Source organism: Nothobranchius furzeri, chromosome 2, assembly GCF_043380555.1.
Source record: "Nothobranchius furzeri strain GRZ-AD chromosome 2, NfurGRZ-RIMD1, whole genome shotgun sequence".
Taxonomy (NCBI): domain Eukaryota; kingdom Metazoa; phylum Chordata; class Actinopteri; order Cyprinodontiformes; family Nothobranchiidae; genus Nothobranchius; species Nothobranchius furzeri.
In genome coordinates, this window is record NC_091742.1 from 60,509,292 (window position 1) to 60,534,072 (window position 24,781).

General features: G+C 40.5%; 1 long non-coding RNA gene across 2 annotated transcripts; it reads left to right on the plus strand.

Moving 5' to 3' along the window:
- On the plus strand, positions 1–24,540 carry LOC107377241 (uncharacterized). 2 transcript variants are annotated; one of them, XR_001571914.3, is made up of 3 exons: positions 10–236; positions 15,087–15,167; positions 21,395–24,540. It is a non-coding gene; the product is annotated as an uncharacterized lncRNA (long non-coding RNA). The 2 variants fall into 2 exon arrangements; XR_011519282.1 differs by lacking the exon at positions 15,087–15,167 and having other exon boundaries at positions 1–236.
- The last annotated feature ends 241 nt before the right edge of the window (positions 24,541–24,781 follow it).

The following is a 24,781-nucleotide window of genomic DNA, read 5'->3' on the forward strand; positions in this document are numbered from 1 at the left end:
AGAGGGGAAAAAATCATCCCCAAGTATAACAAGAGACGAACAGTTAGTGCCGATTTTCATTTGCATAAATTTTCATATATTTTAGTGAAAATAATAGCGGGAGCTGAGGAGTGCTCCTGCTCAGTTGAGGCAGAGGAAAGAAAATCTTAGGGAGCACCGAGTCGTGTAGGAAAAACGGGAGATAACCGGTCAGAGGACACGAAGTCCAGATATTTCCTCCTTTTCTTGGACTCGAGGTAAGTTAAAACAAACGCGCTTTTCCTTTTATCTCATCCTTTTCATTTTACGCAATTCATCGCCCTTCTTGTCTAGCGACAAATCGGCTGTTTTGCGTTAAAAACCAAACAAACAATCGACCCAAACCAACTTCTGCTCAGATTTGCTTTCATTTGGACCATTTAAGCGGAATTTCCCACCCGACCAAGCCTATTTCAAACCAATCTGCGCGTCGCGTTTTGCGCATTTTCGTCTCTTCTCGTTTAGTGCGTTTCAGCCGCTTTTCTGAATAAAGGGCGAGCAGATGGATGGTTAAGCTGCGCGGTTTTGTGGTGGATGTCCACCGACGAAAGGTGCAATCAATCACATTTTAAGCAGGAAAAGAAAGAGAGACAAGGGAGGAAGAGAGGAAGAGAAAAGGGGGAGTATAATCCTCCAGACAGATGAAGAACTTCTAATTGTTCATGATTTTGTAAAGTTTATATACAGTTTAAGCTTCAAACCTCATCGTTTTGGATGTATTTATGCGTTTTTCCTGATCTGTGCGCTTTGGAGACATTTTCCGGAGACGGTCTCTCCAGAAGCTCGTGACAAGTTAAGACTCGAGTTCAGTTTTCTGTCCCTTTCCCCCTTTCTCACGGCTCAAACTCCCTCATAGATGAGGGAGGAGGAGGAGGAGCGCATTTCTGAGCCCCGCGAGCCGGTAGCCATGGTGAGCCCGACAGAAGCAGGGAACACTGGCCGCATTAAGCTGTATGTTTGTGCACTGGAGTCGAGATGAAAAGAGGTCGGTGTCCCGGGCCAGAGGCTTCAGAACCGGAACGGACCAAAACACGCTTGTTGTTGTTATTATTATTGGTGCCAAAACAAGACAAATGAACAGTTTTAATCGTTTTGAGTTCAGAATTAGGCAAAGTTAATGAAATAATAATATTAATAAAAGAAAGCTTAAAATATTATTCCTGACATCATTACATTATTTTTTAAATTATTACAACGCTCTGAATTAAAATAAATCATAATTAAATGTATTTTATAGTGTTATTCTTGGTGTGGACCATAAAGGGTTAACCTCCCCGCTCCACACACACGCTCGCGCGCGCGCACACATGCCATTTTTCCTGCACACGCAGCTCATTTAAATAAAAAGAAGCGCATGCGCCGCCAGGTGTCGCGCTCAATCACGCTGCAGGAACCTCGCGCCACCTTTACACCTCCTGACTTCTTCTATTTATGAGCTGATTTATTGGCTTAAAAAGGCCCAGGCATCAAATGAGCTCCTGCCTTACTCATTCGTGAAATATTCTGAAAAAACAAACAAAAAACATTTTTGTTTTGTTTTGTAACTAGTTTGGGGGTAAATATTTAAAGAAAAACACGTTATGAGAATAATTAAATTGATTATTTTTTAAACATTCTGCTATATTGATCCTTTTTTGCAGCATGGTGATCCAGGCCTCCATCTGCAGCAGTTTTTTGTGGAGACATACGACTTTAAAAATGACTAGCATCCCATGCCATTCAGGGTCGCTGCTCTTCATCATCATCATCATCATCATCACTAGCAGCAGCAGCAGAGCAGCCCTGTCATCATGCAGCAGCAGTGGCAATTCATCAGCTGCAGAATGTATCACATGTAATGCAGAAAACGACTCATTAAAGGGGCAGATTTTCTGATGCCAAATGGGGATTTGATTTAAAACATTCGCCAGTGATCACCAGACAAAAACACTTAAAGGAAAAAAAAATCAATGAATCTATTGTCCTTTCCCTCAAAAAAAAAAAAGAAAAAGAAAAAAAAAAGGCAGATTTTCTACCTCCGACATAAATTGAAGGCATAACCAGGAGGCGTGAGCCTGTAGCTGCCACAAACTCAGATTAAATGGATGCAATTTCTCCTGCTTTTTAATTATGACACACTTAAAGTTGCCTGAGGGCAACATAATTTATTTGGTCCAGCTGCTAATCCGACACACAGGTAGCGTTCTTTGGGCCAAACGCTGATTTAAAGCTGGACTTGAAGCACTTAAATGATAATGTAATTAAATGGAGCTATATGCTGTCAGTTTCTGACATGGAAAGGTATTTTTCTTCTTCGCAGAGACAAAACGTTCTTCTCACACACATCATGTTAGGACTTTAGTTTTCTGTGGCCTGTATTGATCTTGCATTGGGAAAACTCCAGTGGAATGTCATTAACTGGTGTAGAAGGAGTTTAACGTGGACGTGACAATAAAAAACATTTCAGAGTTGAATTAGTGACAATTTAATTATACGTGAAAGCAATTGTAAAAAATGATATTAGCTTTATAATAAAATTTATGATTAAAATTAACAAACATTAAGGCCAAATGTTGCACAGAGGATTGAGGATTAAGATGATGTAATGGAGAAGGGTGTACACACACACACACACACACACACACACACACACACACACACACACACACACACACACACACACACACACACACATGGTCACATGCGTACAAAAAGCACAAGAAGAAAAAAAACCACACCGGCTGCTCAGGAAGTGAGTGATTGGTGACAGATCGGAAATGATGGACTGAAGTGCATCATTCTGAGTCAGAGGAATGGGAGAGGAGGAAGGTGTGTTTGGGTGAGGAGGAGGAGAAGAGGGCACAGAGGGAGGAGGGGGAGGTAGCTTTCCTGATGCAAAACCCATCACAGACACAATCCTGCACCTTCTCCAGTGGTGGCATGAAAACAAACCTCGATTTTATCTTTCATGCAAATCCCCCCAGACATGCTAACATTTAAGAAAACTCTAACATTCCTTGTATTACAATTACTAGTAAAACAAACTTAATACAGAAGCCAGGTTGGAACGAGTCTTAGATCTCGGACAAGCCCTGATTTCAATCCAACCGGGCTTTTTTTAACAACAAAGAAATTGACTTAAAGCGTAAAAATCAAAACACGCGATAGCTTGAAAGGAAACAGAATAGTGGGCCATCCCCAGTAAATAAAACCCAGTAGCAACAAAACAAGCCTTACTTTTATTGTTTATGTAAATGAAAGGACACGCGGCTGCGTTTTTATGTCCTATTAGTATGTAATACACATGCTAATCCAGAGTGATATTGTGTATTAGGCAGAGTAATTAATAAATACTCCAAATCTGCTGGAAATCGAGCCGTCCAGTTGCTGCTGGTTCACCGTGCAAGTCCCTCTTTCTCTTTATTTTATATTTAGTTGTTTTTGTTTGTTGAACAGTAGCACTCCCTGAGGAAAAAGAGGGGGGCTGTTGTGGTACCTCCCTGCCTAGGATTACATTAATCAAAGTATTTATTTCCCTCGGGGAGCTGGGCACAAATCACTCCAAATCCCAGTAAAATTGGATAACAGAAGAACGAGCGCACCTTGAGTAAACCCCTCTGCTTGTTTGTTTTCATTTTTTTATTTAGAGTTTTTGTTCATTTAACCAACTTTAATGGCTCCATCTAACTTTGAGGAAGACGTGGGGGAGGAGGCAGAGCTATTCGCGGGTCTTTAAGAAGACAAACACAATAATTGGATAGAAGCACTGTTCAAGTCAAGAGAAAAACAACACTAACCACATCCAAGGATAGGAGTGACTCCGGATATAGAGCTGTACAAATAACAACCATTCTCTGATTGCCCGTGGAAGCTTTGGGCACGTCTGGGTCCGAGCCAGCAGCAACAGAAAAAAAGTGAAAGAAAAGCTCTGAGATCCTCCATCTGTGATGGATGCATTCAACCTCCAACATGAAAGCTGCCTGCTAAGTCTGGTCAATCCTCTACAAAAGCCACAGCACAAAAAAATCCTCCCCAATACGTCTTTCCACTATTTGCTGAGTAATTACGTGTGATGTTTGGGCAAAGCCGGGATGGCTGATAAATCAGCAAATGTTTACAGCTACTCTGGTGCTGATAAGGCAATAAATACAGCCACCAATATGTAGCCTATTACAGGTAATGCAAATACAATCACAGGGCTGTACTTTTTTCTTATGTGTCGTTTCGGCGGCAGCGGCGCTGCCTCGTCTTTCTTTGATATTCATGAGGAAGGGGGTGAAAAAAGGGAAAAGAAATGTCATTTCTTGGTCTTTCTGAGCGCACAAATCCAGTCCCAATCTGGGATAAATGATGGCCCTGTTGCATCACACTGGAGCCATCGTGGAGTCTCGAGAGAGCGTGCAAACACATTTGTTTGTTTGTAGACACTGTTGCTGCCATGCATGCTAGCAGGGGTACGAGGGGCAGCCGGAGCTGCCGGTGGGGCCCTGACTCGGAGCCAGGCCTCTCGGGGTGAAGCCCTGCATGGTGCACAAACACATGCATGCAAAAATCCCTTAATTTCCACTAAAACTTCAACCCACGTGTGTAACTGCACAACATATTTCAGAGTCAAGGCGCAAGTCACGCAGATGCACGTGGAACAAACGGTTTTGGCGTCACCTCGCAGCATCCGTCTGATGATCCATGATGCTTAGCAAATGAGCAGAAAATCTTCAGCTCTAATGGGACCAGAGCAGGTTGGAAACTCAGGAATCAGAAGCTTGTTGCTGCGTCGTTATGCCTTTAAGGGATTAGATGTGTTTTTTAGAAGTAATCTCATGGATCAAATCAGGAAATCGGACTTTTTGCAGTTTGCACAAAGAAAAACATGCTTAGTATTATTGCCAGATACTTAGGAATATAAAAAGTATGCATTATTTTTAGAGGTGATTTGGTGAATTATGAACTTAATTAGTAAATATCCAAAGTTTATCGTTGACTTCCATTTAATGTTATTCCGTTTTGTCTCAAATTGTTGCAGAATTGCAGCCAAAAGCTACAAACGAACGTAACAAGCTCGTTCTTAAAGTTGTTCATGTGAAATATGAGCAGGTTTGGCCAGTTTTTTTACTGTAGATTTTCTAAAATGTCTCATATCATTTGCTAGAGTTCCCATAGCTTTCTGCTTAAAACAGATGCAAAGTCACGATACGTTTCAGATCTCAACTTATTTTCGTCTTAAAGAGTAAGACATTTCCACAACTCACCATGACTTTTTCAGTTGCTCAGAATAGTTGCAAACTTGTTGCGGTTGTGTCTGAAATACGTCTCTATTTGATCTCCGCATGTCAGAAAGTGCAAGAAACTTTGGTATGTGTTGGAAAAACTAAATAGCAAACAAAATGAGGGTAAAATGCAGGCACTGACACAAAACATTTTCATTGTTCTCTGCATGTGACCCAGCAGTTTACACCATGTCTTGCAACAATAATGCAATAACTGATTCAGTCTGATTCCAGCTGAGAAATGTAGTTTCTGCAGCTGTCTTCTGCAACTCCCAAAATCAAAACGGGGTCTGTTTGAGCTGGCTGCCGCTGATCCGGCCGACGTGTGCTTCTCATCAACGAGCTTGTGTGGTCACGTTCAGCTGCAGTCTTGATTCATGCTGGCATTATGCACGGTGGACGCTTATGGCACCTCTCTGCGTTGCCGTGTAGCATGGCCTACTTATTTGGAAATGGGTTTACATGCATCTTTCAGTGAATTGCCCTCCTTCCTCCTCCTCCTCCAGCTTACATCTCTCTGCACATCCAGAGAGGGTAGACCAGAAACATGCAGGCGTGTGATCAGAAACAGAGGGCACTCATTTACGTGATGCAGTTTACCCTCTGTTGGCCATGTTGGAGGTACTTAACCGGGCTCCTGAGGCCATAAACAGCTTATTATGCTTCTACGTGCAGCATCTTTCACTTGTTTTCAGTGATTACATCCAAGCTGGAGCGGGTCTCATCCACTAGGTTTCATTTTCCAGCTACAAATCCATCAGGTTCGGATGTGAGATTACTTGAAATAAACTCTAGCTTGTTCAGCATCCGTCTAGAGTTTGAAGTTGTCGTTTGAATTGGCGTGGAAACTTGATTAAGTGTTCAAAAATTTGAAATAATCTTCAGTTTTGAATATGTGTAAATCTTTTTGTACCACATTTAGTAGGAAAAGTAGTGTTTTACTGGTTATCAGTGGGTGGAGCTTAAAGTTAAAGTCCCATTAGTCGCCACACACTGGCGAAATTCATCTCCGTATTTGACCCATTCCCATAGGGAGCTGTGAGCTGCAGCTGTGGCTGCGCTCGGGAACTATGTGGTGGTTTAAAGCAGCAATCCAGAGTTTTCCCTCTTCTAGGAAGTATGTATAATTCTTTAGAAATCCGTCTTATTCTGTGCTGTGATAAAGAGTAGATAATACATCATTTTTATTTTCTAAGCTTGCCCTCTGTCCAGTAGAGCCTCATGCAATTTGAATTGAGCGCCGCTCAACCAACAGCGTTAAGCCTGAGTCATGCTTCTGCGTCTGCATCATTGCGGAGACACGCAACGCCATTATCCGTCCTTGCGGGCCTGCTGGAGAGCCCCGCAAGGACGCACGGAGTCGAGCTCTCTTTTCTAAACATCCGTCTGTCGAGACGGAGAACGCAAGCTTGTGATTGGTCAGGGCACCGCTGTCGTCTACACCGCCACCATTGCGCCCTCAAAAACATAAAGAGAGCCGAGAATAACTGGCGGCAGACATGATGAAGCTTGAAGAATACCTCGCGATAAAACTCTAAACATATGAACGTTTAATTCCCCGTGACTGGAGGAGTGTAAAGATGCGCAGCAAGTGTTTTATTTGTGGACGGGAATGACAGGAAACGTGGGTTTAGAGGTGGGGGGTGCATGAAGAGGTGGAGGAGAACGAGGGACAAATTTGTCTGTGTTAAAAAGTCTCTTATATACAAAAAAATAACACAATATAAACACACTATCTTGGACGATACATGACAGGATACCATACAGCGCTACGCCCTCTGTTGTCCTGGCGGAGAATTCCTTTGCAACACTCCCCAGGAGATGGAGAAGTATGAAGGCTAAACCTCTCCGTCCGTCCGTCTCTCCCTGTTGGAGCTGATGGAGAAGCATGAATCAGGCTTTACACATCCACTTATGTACAGCTGTCAGTCAAAGAGAAGCACACATGTAGAAGTACCTAGACCGATGCCGATTGATCCAATTCTCTTGGACAAGTACTTCTTTAAAACATGTATTAACATCTCAACATGAGAATATTATTTAAAAACAGTGTTTTATCTCTGTTAAGCAGCTAGAGGTGTGCATTCACGAACGAGAGGCTTTGCTTCAGCTGTGAACACCAAAGTAACGCCAGAGACACACCGGCCACCGAAGCACCGGGAGGCGAAGCGCTCACGAAATTTAGCCGCTGCTCGCTGCTCCTCGGTTCAGACCAGACGCTTGTTACTCTGCTCCGATCGAGATGTGCCTAGTAGTTTTTCTTTTAACCACTTGGTGTCCTCCATTTCCTCTCTGCCTTTTCTCTGCTCTTTTCCTCTAAACCCCCCCCCCTCCCCCTTGCTGTTTGTGTGTGTGTTTGTACGCGTGTGTGTGAACCTATGGAGTGAACCAGTTGTTAATAGCTGGCCTATGACTTTCTGCCTCTCTGTCCTGTTTGCTCCGGTTGAAAGACACCCAAAACCACACCCCTTTCACGTGGTCACACACACACACACACACACACACACACACACACACACACACACACACACACACACACACACACACACGCACACACGCACACATGCAGACACGCACACATGCACACACACACACACACACAAAGTTTGCTGAGTGTGTGTGTGTGGTTTTTATGCAGTATCTGTTTACGAACACATTTGAGTACCGTGGAATTGTATTTTGAAATGCTTTATTTTTGCTAAATTTACCGGCCTGCCTCTTATGTCTAGGTTTGACTTCCTGCCAGAATTGACGCGGTTCATCCGCGGCTTGCGAAAAAAAATAGAGCAGACGTCGAAACGATCGCTGCACGGCACGGGCTGGAGCGCCGGCGCGCGGTGCTTTGGCGGCCCATGTGGTCTATAGAATAGGATAACAAGGGCGCCGAATGAAGGCGGCCCCCGTTTCCCGGCGCTTCGGCTGCCGGTGTGTCCCCGGCGTAAGAAGAGGCGCTTAAAGATGCAATAAATAATTTATACCTCTAGATGTGCCCTATGCCAAAAAATGAAAAATAAATAAAATCCATATTTCTGCTTTAAAGGGACAATTAGCAAGTTTTTCACATTTTTAAATAACTCTCTTGAGCTACTATGAGTTAAAATGACCCTTTAGAGGGTTAACGAAAGGCCACCCAGTCCCTATCGCCCCTGTGGCCAGAATGTTCCACGTGCTACTTCACAGTGCTGGTCCGGCAGAAACGTTTGAGCTGATATACCTGATGCTGCACTCTGCTTCCAGCATGTTTCCTGCATGTTTTAGATCATGCACACAGCTGATTTGTTTAATTTAGAGAGGAATCACCCCTGTAGACACAAGGCTGAGGAGACATTTTAGCTGTTAGATTAAGGCGTTGAAAAGACCAACGCACAGTGAGGAGATACGTTTTGTTTTTGGTTCTACAAAAGGACACTGGTGGGTGCTAAAAGCAAGCCAAAATTGCCTAGTCTCCCTTATAACCATCTATGAGTGTCTCAAAAGCCCTATATAAGTTTGATGTATTATTACCAGTATTATTACTATTATTGTTATTATTGTTATTATTGTTATTATTATTATTATTACTATTATTATTATCATCACAAAACAGTGCTGTCAATTTGCCGCAATGCTCAAGCAGCATCAGGGAGCTCTAGGTCATTTATAAGTGGTCAGACAGACAATTACTGCAATATTAATTGAGGTGGTACGAATGCCGCAAAAGTTGCTCATCGCCACGCCGCCATGGCGCGTTTATAAGACACACTGTTGCGGTAATATTTCGCTGATTTGCTGGCACTGTTTGTCTTGTCTGACAACTGGATTGAGTCAAACTAAATTAGAGATTCACCAGGATAATCCTAAACTAGCATAAAAACAATATGAAACTATTTAAACCTATTTAATTCATGGGAATTTAAATGCAAAGAATTTTTAAATCAAGGGGTGCATTTTCTAGTTCAACACTAGCCGCCTCCAATGTTGTTAAGGTTATGCTAACTATGCTAAAAATAACTATGTTATAAACATAAAACATGTTGAGATATTATATCATGCTTTTGAAAAATAAAACTAATTTATCTGACCAAAATAATCCAACAAATTATGAATAAATATGAAACTTGAATTTTTTCTAACTGATCTGCTTCATAAATTGATCTTGATTCCTAAAAATTGGTATTGGTCACTGAAAATCTCAATCAGTTTATTTTAGTCTAGTATTTTAAGTTGTAGGCTTTATAAATTACAACTGGGAGCGTTGATGCATCACAATCATCCAGTCGGTGGCATGTTTTTAAATTTCGTTAAAAGAATAAAAACAGCACAAAAATGCTTCACATTAAAAGCAATAAGGCAATCTGAACTAAATACATTTTAAACTAGTTATCATTACTTAGCTGATGTTTAAAAGTTGAGAGCCATTTAGCGCCATCGTAGTTTTATTATAAACTAATCTCATCCTTCTCATTTGTAACTTTTTAAGAGAAACAAGTTTGGACTCATTAAATTTGACCTTTCCATTTCACCAAGCATTCTGGGTCACATACAAACATCCATTCTGAACCAAAGACCATAAAAATCAATTAAAAATTAAACGAGTTATGTCAATTTAATTGGTGATTGAGTTCATGCACTCGCCTCTAACTGGAATAAGTAAAAAATAAAATAAAAACATCCTAATCCTGACTCCATAATCAGGACAAGATTTGCGTGATATTTGGTAATTTAATTACTTATTATGTTTTTTATAAAAGGCACCTTCCTAGATACATATGAAGTCAAACACAAACCAAAACTGACAAATTCAGCTCATTTATTTTATCTGTAGTTGTTTTCCCCAGGATTTAAAGGTACTTTGAATGCATCTTGAGCATCAAAAAGGTCAGTGAGGGGTTTGTGTCCATGTATGAGTATGACTGGGCGATTAATTAAACCAACTGAAGATGACCTTTGATCAAACTCATAAAAGTTTCACATAAAACCACAAAACCAAAATCACACAAAAAGTGTTTTCTGTAGTACAAAATGTTGCAATTTAAAGCTAGGCACCTAAAAATAAAGAAATACCCCAAAACAACCAGGAATCAGAGTCATAAAGAGCCATAATGTTTAAAAATGTCACCTTATTTTCACCTAGCCAAACATTTTATCAGCAGATCTTTAAATGCAAAGCTTTTCTAATAAAGCTGCTAGTCAAAGCGGTAAAACATGGTGACAAAAATGTGATAAAAGTCACCAGTTTTCTTTACGACCTTTTAAACCCCTGAATCAGAGACACCAGATGTGATTCCGAGGAAGCGTGCCAACCTCAGTAAAACTGACCACACATCGATTAAAACTCGCTGCTCATCTTTTCCTCGTTTAAAAAATATTTGATCTTTTATTTCTCCCGGCCGCCTCCCTCCGCATTTCTTTGTCCAGGCCTGGTGTGAGTGCTTGAGCTACCAGCACCACAAAAGCGTCTTTGAGGAGACTGCGAGCTGGCCGCCGACTCCACTGAGCTCACACCCACCACCTCTTACTCACCAGCAGGCGTAAGCTGGGGCCTGGAAACCAGAAGTACTGAGTTGTTGAACTGCAGATGGATTCGCTGGTGTTTTATATTTGAAGGAGATCTTTAAGGTTCCTTAAAGGATGAGTAGTTGGAGGAGAATTAAACAATGAAGCACAGAACGGAGCACAACAGAACTTTGTTGTTTGAAAATTGCCTCAGCATGTTCTGTCAAGTTATATATCCCTCAATGTTTTGGCTTTAAGTCGTCCGGTGTCAGCTGTTGTGTCTGGCGAACATGTGCACCAAATGTGTGCATCTGTTTTTTTCTACTAACAGAGGTGCATCCAGGAATCTGACCCAGTGGGGGCCAGTGGTGATATTGGGGTGGCCCACCAAAACCAAAGAAAGACCACAAAAGAAATTCAGGAGTTTTTATTGATGTCATGTTGAACTTATGTTTCTTGTTTTATAAAAGTTTTGTTTTTACGTTAATGTCTCATCGGGGTCTGACAAATTGTAAAAACATCCTTTTTGACGAGAGTTTCCAGAAAGTATTGATGTGTTGGTGAAGCTTTTCAATTTCCTCACGATTTCCATCTCTAGTGTCGCTTTGAACATGTTTGAAAATTTTATGTAACCAAATTCATTTCAAGAACATCTGGAACTCAAAGGGGGTGTCTGTGCGTCAGAAACAGAGTCAAAAAATTGAGAGATAATTGCAAATCAATCGAGACATGATTAGGACAAATTTACGACAAAATTCTTCAAAATAAAGTGAAATGTATCATGTGACTTACACAAAATTCATACATGACTTATGCAAAATATGAATTACGTCAAAATTCTAGAGTGGGATCCTTCCGAGTTTGCATTTTAGAGCAGATTATGCGGCAAGGCTTCAAAGGTGGGCCTGGAGCGTCTTTACGGGATAAATCTGTCCCAATTTCAATAGCAAATAAATTAATATATGGGGGTAAATATAACTTAGATTAGGCTTTTTTTCATTAGCAAATTTGTCTTTTCATTATAATTTTGTCTATCTTGTAATTTCCATTTTGTATTTTGTAATTTGTATTTTGTAATTTGAATTTCTTTTATTGTTGATTTATTCAACATATTTACTTAACTGTACCATGTTCAGCGCTTTGGGCTTCCTGACAGGGTTGCGGAAGGCGCTTTATAAATAAAGCTTTGATTGATTGATTGATTGATTGATTGATTGATTGTCAAAAAAACAACAACTTGTAAACAAGTTAGTAGGGTAGGTTGCGTATTTCATCATACATTGCCTCTAAGATTAGTTTTAACTTCAGCTAGCGCTGCAAGGTTGCTAGGCGACAGGACATACGCAGAGGTAGGGATAGGAATAAATATGAAGGCTAACTACTCATTTCTAGTCTAACTGGCTGTGGGAGTTACGACTTACGGGGACCGGGAAGGACGGGTCGTTAGAAGGATGCTGTTCCTGAATTTGGAAAAAATCTTGGTCATTTATAGAACTTGTTGCAAAAAAGTTTCAAATGCAACAATTCAGCATTAAATCTTGTTGAATATAAAAAAACTAAGTAATAAATTGAAATTCTCACCATAGAGGGCTTGGATTTTTATAGGCTTTTATTACAAACCTTATTTGGCCTTAAAACATCCAAATGGAACATCAGGATTAGTACCTTCATCATAAACTTGCCATATTCATACCCATACATGTCTACTGCCCTCTGGTGGAGGATCTATGGGTGACAAAAACCTTTATAGGGATGGCTGTTTCCCCCCTCTGACCCCCTCTAGTAGTGCCTCTGCTTGCATACTTCTAACCCTCTTCAGAGACACTGAGCAGGTTTCCCGCTCTCTTTCACGTGTTTTGGAGGATTTTTCTCCCTGTGTGAAACTTTTCATCACTACATCTGTTATTCATACTCATGGTCTGAAACCTTATTTAGAAGAGAAGAGATCTTGCGCCAACAAATGCCAAATCAAGGTCTTCCACAGGGACGTCTCCTCTGTGTCTCTGAACTTTAAATAACGCTGGGTGTCATGTAAAAAGAAATTACACGCAGCTCTCCTGTGCACATCCTCCAGAGTGTAACCTTCATGGTGGAAGACGAGAGCTTAGCAAGGCATTCTGTGTGGTTACGCATGTAGTTGGCTTCCATTTCAGCGTTTTGCACGCTTGTGTTTGTATGAGGCCTTTTCGGATTAGTCCACAGGCACAAATCATTCCTCCAGAGCAACAGAAACAAGATACCTCATTGCATTGTCAGCACAGCAACTCTAGTTCAGCTGAAGCTCTGAATGACATGGTTACGTAACACCTAGGAAGTCTCTCTGTCTTTAAGACTTTGTTGCAGATTAAACTGCACCCACAGGAGCTTGTGCTCCACCTGTGATCCATTCTCTGATTATTAGCTATGTGCTTTCTGCAGAATTCAGCAACAGATCTCATTAAGCTGCAGAAAAATACAGGCAAAATCCACATCTGTTGCTTTTAAAAGCTTTGTTTTTCGGTTCTTAGCGCTGATGCACCACAAGATTTATGAGATGAAATTTAGGTCAGATTTTTACATTTATGTCACTCGGGAGGCTTGCAGATATCACAAATGATGACGCCACAGGACCAAAAATTGATCAAATGTTTTTCACAAAGACAAAAAAAAAATACATTCTAATGTTTTCACAGATTTCTAAAATATCCCAATTATAACAAAGCAACAACAAATACACAAGTATTTAGGTGAAAGTACCAGCTCAGATTGTTTATTAATGTATTTTTCTTTGAAAAGCTCGTTTAATATTTCAACATTTAAGTCGTTTAATTAGGTTTTGACGACATGCATTCATTTTCTGTTAGAAAAACGAACAGAGGAAAAAGGCGAATAATCGATGTCAAACTAAAAGTTATTAAAAGATGGAATGTAAGGATGCTGTTGATTATTTTAGAAATAATTTTTTAAATGTGCAAAAATTATTTTACTAACTTTTTTAGTTTATGTACTGAAAAAAATCAAAAAGGGGGGATATTTGCAAATTTTTTGTTTAAAAAAAAGCATAAAAATATTGAAGAACATAGTTGAAAATTGACCCACAACTCATTGGCTCTGGCCAGCTCTGGCCATTATTTGGTATAGAACTCACAACTTTCATTTAGAAGATTTTGCTCAATAATGGAGCAAAAAGCAAAACCTTTAGAATTGGATTTACACCATTTTTGAACTGAAGAGAGATCAGAAACCTGCAAAATGAAAACATGAATAAACTCAAACGTTTCTATTAAAAGTATCAGTGTTACTGAACTTTACTCTGTTCTTTCACTTTTTAAAACCAAAGTTTGCATTTTTTTCATGTAAAACAGAAGCAGCAGACTTTTTTTTAGAGAAGTCTCCATGTTGCAGTATACACATAGCTTTTTTTTCTCCAAGTGTATGTTTTTGTCCACATAGTAACACAAACCAACACACCTCTCAGGGGTTTGCAATCAGCATGATTAACATCCAGTCACTTCCCAGAACGGACCAATCACAGACCAGCAGCACTCCAGGGATACTTTAAGGCTTTAAACAGCCACTTATGAAAAAACAAAACAAAACAAAAAAAAAAAACAAGACAATTTGATTGAAAACATACAAAGCATATCACCAAACTTCACTGGTAAACCTGTTTTAAAACCCAAGTTTAGTTAATCACATTTTTACGTCTGATTAAACATCTTCATGTAAAACTGTTACAAGAAGCTAGATTTGATATAAAGAAAACATTAGTTATGTATCACTGTACAATAAGATTCCCTTTATTAATGTTACTTAGTGCGTTATTAGGCATTAATAAACAATGGGTCCCTTTATTAACAGGTGTGTCTGCTTAGTAATGCATTACTTAATAAGGTTGAACAGTTGTACTTTATTTAATAGTTTAATAATGCTTAATAATGCACTAAGTAACACGAATAAACAGACTATTTTTGTTAAGTGTTACCAATAGTCAAATGGAAAATGTCAACTACAAGCCACTGATAGAAGTTTGTGGAGTGGAATAATAGTCTGCGCTCATTTTTACGACAGTGATTTTAGGAGTAGAGGCGCCACGCGGAGCTACGTTGTCTTAATGATCTTTGAATTTTAGGTGTGTTTTTAAATCGAGCGCATTTGCTTGAATAAAGTTGTGTCTTTGGAGGTGAAGCAAAGAGCTAAAACTGGAGGGAACACTCGCTGGTGGCTGTGGCAGGGTTGTGTACGGCAGCCAGAATCCACCCGGTAACTGACTCGTCAAAAACCGAGTACCTTTGTATTTTATCAGTTTTACTGAGCTGTACTTTTCTTTCTTCGCTACAATAATTCAGATTTTTTTTTGTCTCTCAGGAGCTCCTGACTTCATCCACAAACACAAACTTCATTCACCCACTGACACCCCTCCTTTCCCTCGGAGGAGAACCTCTGGAGGTGAGGGCCTTGTGTGTAAAGTGTTAGAAGTGTGTGTGTGTGTGTGTGTGTGTGTGTGTGTGTGTGTCACGCTGAGAGCAGGAGGTTAGGACCCAAATTGCAGAACACCAGATCACTCGAGGTAGGAGCAGTTGTTGAAAGTAAAATCCTTTATTTAGGATGATGGGTGAATATCCCAAGGGGCAGGAGGCCAAACCGAAAATCAGAAAAAAAACTGAACTACAAAAACAAAGCTCATTCATGAGCAAGACCCTGGAGTTCCTGAGGAGGACAGAACAACACTGACAAATACAATGGATCAACAAACACTGAGGGACAAGACAGGGTTTTTAAACACAGAGGGAAGCAATCAGGGGAACAGGTAACATCAATAAACTAAATGGGGAAGGAACAAGCAGCGGGGAAGATAAACCATAACCTTTAAAACACTGAATAACTAAACCTAAAGACTAAGGGCAAAGATAAACAACTAACGACTAGAGGGATGAGGAGGACTAAAGCTTGGTTTATGCTTGACACATTTACTTTCCGCTTGGTGATGCGGCTTGCGGATGGAACGTGCTTCACAACTTGCAGCGTTTATGGTTCATGCGGCTTGTCTCTGCGGTGAGCCAATATTCTCCCAAACTGTAGGGGGCAGCACGGAGCTCTACGGCATGCATCCAACACTACACCATAGTAGAAGTAAAAATTACTGTTGTTTATAACAGTTGTTAATGAAAGTTGAGAGCCAACTCAGCTCTTTTAGAATTGGTGGAGTGTTCTTGTTTCCACCAGGATCACCGCTTTTCCGTTTGTTCCCCTTCTTTGCCTTCACATATCGGTCCCTCATGTTTTTCCAGCATTTTTAACAGCATCCTCGTCTTTTCCGACAGTGCGAGCTATTTCTCTCCGAGAATTATTAACAACATGTTGATCACGGTGATCTTTGAGAGCTGAATCATACAAATTAAATCAAAATCAAATCAAATCAAATCACTTTTATTGTCACGTCACATGTGCAGGTACACTGGTACAGTACATGAGAGTGAAATTCTTGTGTGCGAGCTCCACAGCAACAGAATTGTGCAAAAATACAGTAATGTAAAAACAAGCAAAATATAAAAATGGCTAATCTAAGTAATAATATGTATAGTATGTAAGGTATATACATTACTAAATGTGTATGCTAGTATTTTTTTTTCTACGTGTGTGTAAATAAATGTCTGTATTTACGAACTCTGCCATAACTAGTTCTTGCCAGTCCGGATGTTTTTCCGTGTTCGACCGTTCGCGTGGTTAGAAAATTTCCTAGGTGCGCGGTGCAGAAAGTTTGGGCCGTGCGGAGGCGCGGTGGAGGGGCGTGGTTGTTAAAATGACGCAATTTTGCCGCGCGGAGCCGTGCGAACCTCGCGGACGCGTCAAGCATAAACCAACCAATCAAATAGGAACTACAAGGGAGTGACTAGGAGGAAACATGAGGGAAGCCTAGAGAGAGCTGGGGAACACAAGGAGACACATGAGGAGAACCTGGAGTGAGAACAGGAGGGGCCTGGGGACCAAAGGGACACAGAACATGACAGTGTGTGTGTGTGTGTGTGTGTGTGTGTGTGTGTGTGTGTGTGTGTGTGTGTGTGTGTGTGAGAGTGTGTCTTCCTCCCCCAGCTGAAGCGGACACACAGTCTCCCCAGCTTCTGTTTCCCTCTACTCTCCTGCTGCTGCTGCTGGAGTATTCATGCTCCGGGCTGTTTTCTTTGAGAGAGAGGCAGAGGAAGACGGAGTATAAAAACATGCAAATGCTTTTGTTGAAGCACGGAGAAGAGATGGGGGTAGTGATGGCGGTGCACCTCCTCACCTCCCCTGGCTGCCACCTCCATCCATCCAGTGCACACAGCCAGGATAGACTCTGAGGGGCAGGATATTAAAATATACAGACAAGTTTATTCACAAACCCAAACTGAATTTCCACCCCAAATTTACGAGGCTCTGACTGTAAACCATGTGGGACTAAACAGGTAGAGCGTTGAGATTCAGGCAGGAAACCACGATGTAATTGCGAGGCTACGCACACCCACGTACGGGCACAATAACATCGCTGTGCTGCCTTATGTCACCTTGTGCAGCAGAACCGGTCACATTGGTAGGCTTGCACTCCAGTGGCGTGTCCGGATCTTTTAAAATGGGGTGGCCCAGGTGAAGCACAACTTTGTGCATGGGTGGCCCCAATTGTTATGCCTTTTTTTTTTACCCCCAAGCCTTCTGTGGACAATGAAAAGCCTATTTGAAGGTAAATTACTGTGGCGACACCTGGGGTGTCCAATCAGATTCCAGGGGTGGCATGTGCTACCCCAGGCCACTCCCTGGACACGCCCCTGTTGCACTCTGATAAATCCCGTCCGCACGCAGAGCCCCCTCCCCCCCCGCATGAGCTCATCATTTCACCGGAGTGCTGCCCAGCTAATGATGTTAAACACACAACGACAATTCATATGCGCTTTAGCTCTTCATCTACAAAACAAATAAACACCGGAAAACAGTTTTTTGCAAACCAAAGCAATGACTGGCTTGTTTTGAATATTTATATGTATTTCAGAGATGTTTATTTCTTTAAAAGCTTGAGAACAAAAGTTTCATTTATTTAATGACAAAGTTTTAAAGGTGTTCTTCTTCATTTATTCAATATTCCAATATTTTCTAGTTTAAATCAGTTCCTTATGAGTCATTAAAAAAGCTTTATGCTTTTGTTCTGGGATGCTGAAGTTTGCTGGTGCAGAGGTGGGCTAAAAACAGCAGGATTACTCATTAATATTAATGATGTGCACACACCTTGCTTCTGATTGGCTAACAGAACACGTTCAGGCATGCTGCAGTCACTTTCACCAGCACACTCTCCGCTCTCTCTCGTCGCTGCCTAAAAAAAAAAGCCCTATCGTGGGCAGGCATGAGCCAAAATGGGCGGGGCCATGAATGCAAATTCACGGTGTGACATAGATGTGTGAGGATTTTCACATTTTAGCATTTCACACGCCATTTTGAATAATAATTCAATCCGCATGAAAAACTCATAGTGACCGATTCTAATCAGAAATAATAATTAAAAATGGGTTTTCAGTGTTTCACAACTTTAAAGTCAAATTCCCTCTAAAAGATGAAATGTTGAGTTAACTTAACCAAGGTATGTCAACTACTTCTAGTTAAACTTGCTTAAAGCTTCTCTCCGGAGTATTTCCCTTACCTGATGGCACCATCTATCACATGCTCAAAATAACTATCAGAGTTGATTTCAACACTTTTAAAGTGTCTATATGGGTCCACCCCCAGTAAGTGTTAATTTAACACTTTTTGGAGTGTTGGCACTTTAACTCTGATTTAGTGTTAAAAACCACCTCCTCTAGAGTTAAATATTTAACTCTAGAGGAGTTGGTTTTTAACACTGGGTTTTAACTCTCATGTCAGTGTTACATATCAACTATATAACTCGTTTTAGTGTTAAATTAACTATTCTTGGTGTTAAATTGGACCAACACCAGAAAATTAACACTTTTGAATTTGCTGTGTAGTGGCTGACAAGCATATCACTCAAAAAGTTTATTGCTTTGTTTGTTTAAGATGGCGACTTCACGTTTCTGTTTATAGATGTGCTTCTGTAGCTGACAAACAGCTAAAACACACTGTTTTACGCGTATTACTCTCATGTCATGTTGTGTTCTTATATATTTATATTTTAGAGACTTTCTTGTCCGTGAAAAATTCATCAGCTCTGCATCAGCCGAGGTATTCCTTAAATTTGAAGCAAGTAAGCGGTAGTCTAACGCTATTGGTTAGTTCTGGTTGCTGCTCAGTTTCCTATTTCACTGAGCTCTGTGGGGCAGGGGGTGTGTTTAGCAAAAAAAAAAAAAAAAAAATAGACATATTGCTTATGTTTTATCACAGTACATGATAAGATAATCACTTTTACTGATTTCTGACAAATCATACATAATTTCTGAAAGGGGAAAACTTCAAAAAGCAGCTTTAAATGTATTAAGTGAAATCCATTTACTGTTAACATAACAACTTTTAAACATATGATTTCTATTTACTGAAAAAGAAGGGAAGACTTATCATACACACGGTGTCAGATAACTAAGAGCTTAGGCATGGCTGCTCGGTGAATGAGAATGGGAGTTCATGTGATTCTCTTATTGGCTTGCAATGAAGGTGTCGCACACATAGTTTTAAATTTCTGCAGCGTTAGCTCCACTGTAGCTCATCACCACCAGTGTGTAAATGTGTGTGTGCATGTATGGATAACTGTGTTGTAAAGCGCCTTGGGGGGTTCTAGCACTCCAAAGAGTGCTATATCAAATACAGGCCATTTATATTTTAAACTATTTTTCTTTGCATTTTTGCAACACGTAAGACACATTTTGACTTATTTGCAGAAAAATGTGTCAACATAGTTGTTTTACTTTTTGAACCAAACTGTAAATAGTTATTGGTGAAATGGTATTGTAACTGATAACTTACACATATTGGTAAGTGGTAACTGATAAATGGTAAAAGGCCTGTGTTTGGTATAGCGCCTTCTAGAGTCCTTGAACCCCCCAAGGTGCTTTACAACACAATCAGTCACTCACCCATTCACACACACACATTCACACGCTGTGGGGATGGTGGGTGAGTAGTTAACTCCTGTGCCACCGTCGCAGATAACTACCATCCATCCATCAGTCCACCCATTTTCTATACCCGCTTTTCCACGCAGGGGTCATGGGGCTGGAGCCTGTCTCCAGCTGTCTCAAGGCAAACAGGCGGGGTACACCCTGGACAGAGTGCCAGTCCATCGCAGGGCAACACAGAGACACACAGGACAAACAACCATGCACACACAGACACATACACACACACACACACACCTTAGGACAATCAACCTGAGTCATGTTTTTGGACTGTGGGCAGAAGCCGGAGTACCTATCAAATGGTAATAAATATAATGCTAACTAGTGCTAGCGTGTCGCCCTAGGACTGGGAGATCGGGGTTCAAATGCCAGTCGATTAAAAAAATGGGAACCAATGCATTTCTGCTTGATGCTCAGCTCGGGGGTCGGACTGGGGGGTTAATTTAATTTAAACGTGGGCACCTCTTGACTCTTTATTTTGGCAAAATCTCCCTTACATCTAGCTAAATGTACAATCAATGGATAAGTCTTTAGAAACAGAACCTAACTCAAAAATCTAACAAAACGCCACAAAATCCCAAGATGGTGAGAGAAAATCAGCCAGCACACACACACACACACACACACACACACACACACACACACACACACACACACACACACACACACACACGCACACGCACACGCGCACACGCACACACACACACACACACACACACACACACACACACGGTGGGTGAAGCCCATTTGTAAAGCCCTCACGCTCTTAGGAAGACTTTTTGAAGTGATTATGAAGACAGTTCAGATCAAAGGATTTGACGAGCAAGAGAGAGAGAGAGGGAGAGAGAGAGAGGATGAGTCTGGGTAATCACTCCATACAAGATGGCAGTGGTCCCCCCCCAGCTGCTTTGCAAATGTAATGTGACACTTACGGATAAACAGATTATGAAGTAGAGGCGGGGCGAGCCGGGCGAAGGGGGACCAAAGAGAAACGACTACAAGTTGTAGAAATTAGAGCGGCAGAAATAGTTTATTTAATGAACTCTGGGGATGGGCAGTGTCAGAGAAATGATGATTAATTCTCCGATGCTGATACAGGTCTAAATGATATAATTTGGGAATATTAGCAGGAACATTAGATGATGATGCAGTGCTTCTTGTGCGGGTAGACTTGGGGGCTCGTGAGGATGATTTTCCTTCTCTTTTCTCTTCTCCTTCACTAGTTATTATAGATTAATCCATAATCCTCAGCACCTAAAGACATTTTTTTCAGTGAAGCTCAGTGATGGAAGCTGTAGATATTTGGAATATATCTCTGCTCCTGCTTATTTCCCCTCAGCATGATGTCACATTGTCACATCTTCCTCTGTAAATACTTCTCAAATATAAACGTCGGAGCGAGACTCATCGGTGTATGTAACCAGAAATTCACTGTGTTTACTGCTCCTTATTTCATCCTACCTGGAGTCATGCAGCGTTTAGTGTTTCTAGGGGTTTGTGTAACCATACTTTTCTGTACTTGAAGGAATTTACTGTCTTTAAAGTGCACAGAATAATTTTGTTTCTGTTTCTGTTCTGTCTCCACAGAGCCAAACGCCAACGGAACAAAGTAAGACGTGAATGTGATTCACTGAGAAACAATTCTACAAATGTGAGACAACATTCCCATTTCATTACATATTTAAAGGGATTTTCAGCCATTTTTGATGTGCACATCGATGTGAAAGCTGCAAACAATTATTATCCTGCTTGTAAATAGCTGCCTGAATGGTCTCTGCTCGAAGGATTGATAAGCTAACAGCTAGTCTGAGGAACTCTAAGACCATCAAAATGCCATTTATTGCAGGGCAAATCACACATTATTCTATTGTCCGAGTATTTACAAGTGTAAATTATCACCATCATCAGCAAAATGTAGCAGTAAATCCAGGGGTCAGGCCCAGCAGGATGTTTTAAGTATTCCCGCCAAAATAACAGTAGAAATTTAAATTGATGGTAGTGCAAAGATTTATGCATGAACAGCAGTGAAACTTTGGCAATCTAATTTTTTCTAACACAGCAAAGATTTTCCATTAAAACAAAACTCTGGATTTTTTTGTCAGAGGACACCATCTAGAGGTAGGAAAATGTATTGCATATTAAGCCCTTCTCCCTTTACGCCCGTGATTACGACTGAAAACATTCATGAACACTTGCCTCTATAGCCATGCAACAAAGCTAAGACTCATAGTTTTAAAATTATTACTCTTACGGTATGCTGTACATTCATATATATATATATATATATATATATATATATATATATATATATATATATATATATATATATATATTAGGGCCGGGACTTTAACACAATAAATATGATTAATTAATTAGAAAAAAATGACCCGTAAAAAAAAATTAACGAATTTAATCACAACTTGCATTTTGAGCACGGCGGAACCTTTGTCATTGCACGATTTCCTCGTAGACTGAACATCACTGACGCACACAACAATGCACAGTGCTAATGGCTACTAAACGGAATAAAAACAGAAAGAAGTTGCCTTGCTTGGACTGATGCAAGATTTAGGAAACACGTCCCTCTTTTTTCTTAACTTGGAAAAAAAAAACTTCCAGACAACAACGGAGTCCGTATCGCGGACATTTTTCAGAGATCGTCTCTGCTGCAGCTGCCTGATGACACCAGAAACTTTACAAAAGTTGCAGTAAGCTATATTTTAAACATTTACGTAACATCTGTGCAGCGCTGAAAGCACCAGACAGAATAATTCTTTGCCCTAACAGTAGTTTATGAAAGTAGTCAGACAAACGAGAGGCACCTGGCTGCCGCTGGGAGAACGCTCCGTGTTCTCACTACTCTGTAAACAATCACAGACAACATGTCTTATAGTTGAAAACAGAAGTTTAAGTTAAAATATAAACACTCTAAAAATGTGATTGATTTAGATTAATTAATCACAAAGCCTCTAATTAATTAGATTAAATTTTTTAATCGAGTCACGGCCCTAATGTATGTGTTAACTCATTCACTGCCAGCCGTTTCCTGATCAGTAAAGCCATTCGCTGCCAGCGTTTTCCAGTGCTTTTACTGTTTTTTAAGAGTCACAGAACGTTGAGCGCTAGGATGATGTTAACGCAAAAACTAACAAAACAAAGAGAAGAATCCGTGTGTTTCGAGCGTTATCCATTCTTCCATAATCCGTTGTCGAATTGTGATCGGCAGAAGCTTTTTCCAGTTTGCACCTCACTTTTTTAACAGCAGCGGCCCAAAATTATCTTCTAACGTGACATGGATGAAGATCAGCTTTAGAGCTGGGATGTTTATTCTCACGGTGCGGGGGCTCGTTCCGACACCCACACAGTAAAAAAAAAAAAAAAAAAAAAACACAAACACAGTGAAGAAGTTAAAGACTTACTTGCTCTAGGTACATCCTCAAATGCTTGTGCACGCTCCATGATTGACATCTGTACATAAGCGGATCTCTAACGCTATTGGCTAATGCTGAGCAGTGCTCAAATCAAATTGCAAGGGGCTCTTTGGGACGGGGGCAGGCTTAGCAAAAAATAATTTATGTATTGCCTACATTATATCATACTACAAGCTAGCCAGAGAAGGTGAGAGAAGAAAGATGGGTTGAGAGAGAGAGAAGTAAAAGAAGCAATCTATGTGAAATGGGAAAGACCTACATTAAACAGAGGAGGAGGCCTGAGGTTTCCAGCACCTAAAATGCAGCTCTAAATCTAATTTCAAAACTGTTTCAGTCTAGGTCACACCCTTCTGCATTTTAACAACCATTATAACACAATAGGTCATAATGACATCAACGACTCATCAGAGGTTTGAGAGGAGGGGTATTCATAGTTAGTTTCAGCTCTTTAAGCAACAATAGACAGTTACAGATTATAAGCTCCACTTTCCCATATTCCAGTCAAAATTGACAAAGCTCCTCAGATAAGAAGCGAAACATCTTCAAGAAACCAAAGAAGTCCAGTTACCTTCATTTGAACCCTTTGGATTACTTGCGAAGACCATCATGTTTATTGATTTCTAAAACCCGGAAAGCGCATTTAATTGATTCTGTGTATGAAATCTGCTATATAAATAAAGTTGCCTTGTCTTGCCAAAAAAAAAAAAATAAAATCATACAAATAGGAAAAATGATTGCTGCTTTAATTTAGGACCCATCATCAACAAAGGTAAATACGACTATCATCGGCAAAAGGGATCCAGGAATCATGTCCGGCAGGAGTTCAAATGATCGATTTCTACCAAAAAAACTACACCCTACAGTTTTAAGATGGCGGCAATTGAGTTTTTAAGAAACCCACTTCCAAAAACCATTGCTGCCATTTGAATGTAAGCTCCACAGTCGTTCATATAATACCTTTTAATAAACTTTTCTGTCGCTTTTGGTTTAGCATGCAGTTATTTTAGCAATGACATTAAGACATTCCTGTCAGACTCGACCAGCTGTGTCAAAGCTGGTTAAACATTCAACTTCCAATGAACCTTTGTAGACTGGAGCCATTTATGAAAACAAGCATTTCACTAGCTGTTAGCTCATCAGTCACACATCATTATCTGAATGGGGTCATTAAAAGAAGCTATCTACAGTGGGTAAAATCATAAAATTCCTTTACAGCTGTTTTATTGTTGTTCAGAGGCAAGAGCTTGAATTTTGTACCGTGTTTTAAAAAATATGCAATAAATACAGATCATCAGAAGCTAATTTTCCTGTTTTGTCCTTGAGTTTCTCATTGAAGTGAGCCTGAAGTGCCTCCAGTCGGGAGAGGTGGCTTCTCCGTCCACGTGGGTTCTGAACAACCCTCGTGTCTGGGACAAACGTCTCTTTGATGCTGCAGAGACAGATGGACAAACGAGGGCGGGTGGGGGGCACTCGGAGACAAACACAGAGGACTGAGGCTTCAGTGTGACCTAAACCCCCTTTCATCTTTGCACTCCATCCACTT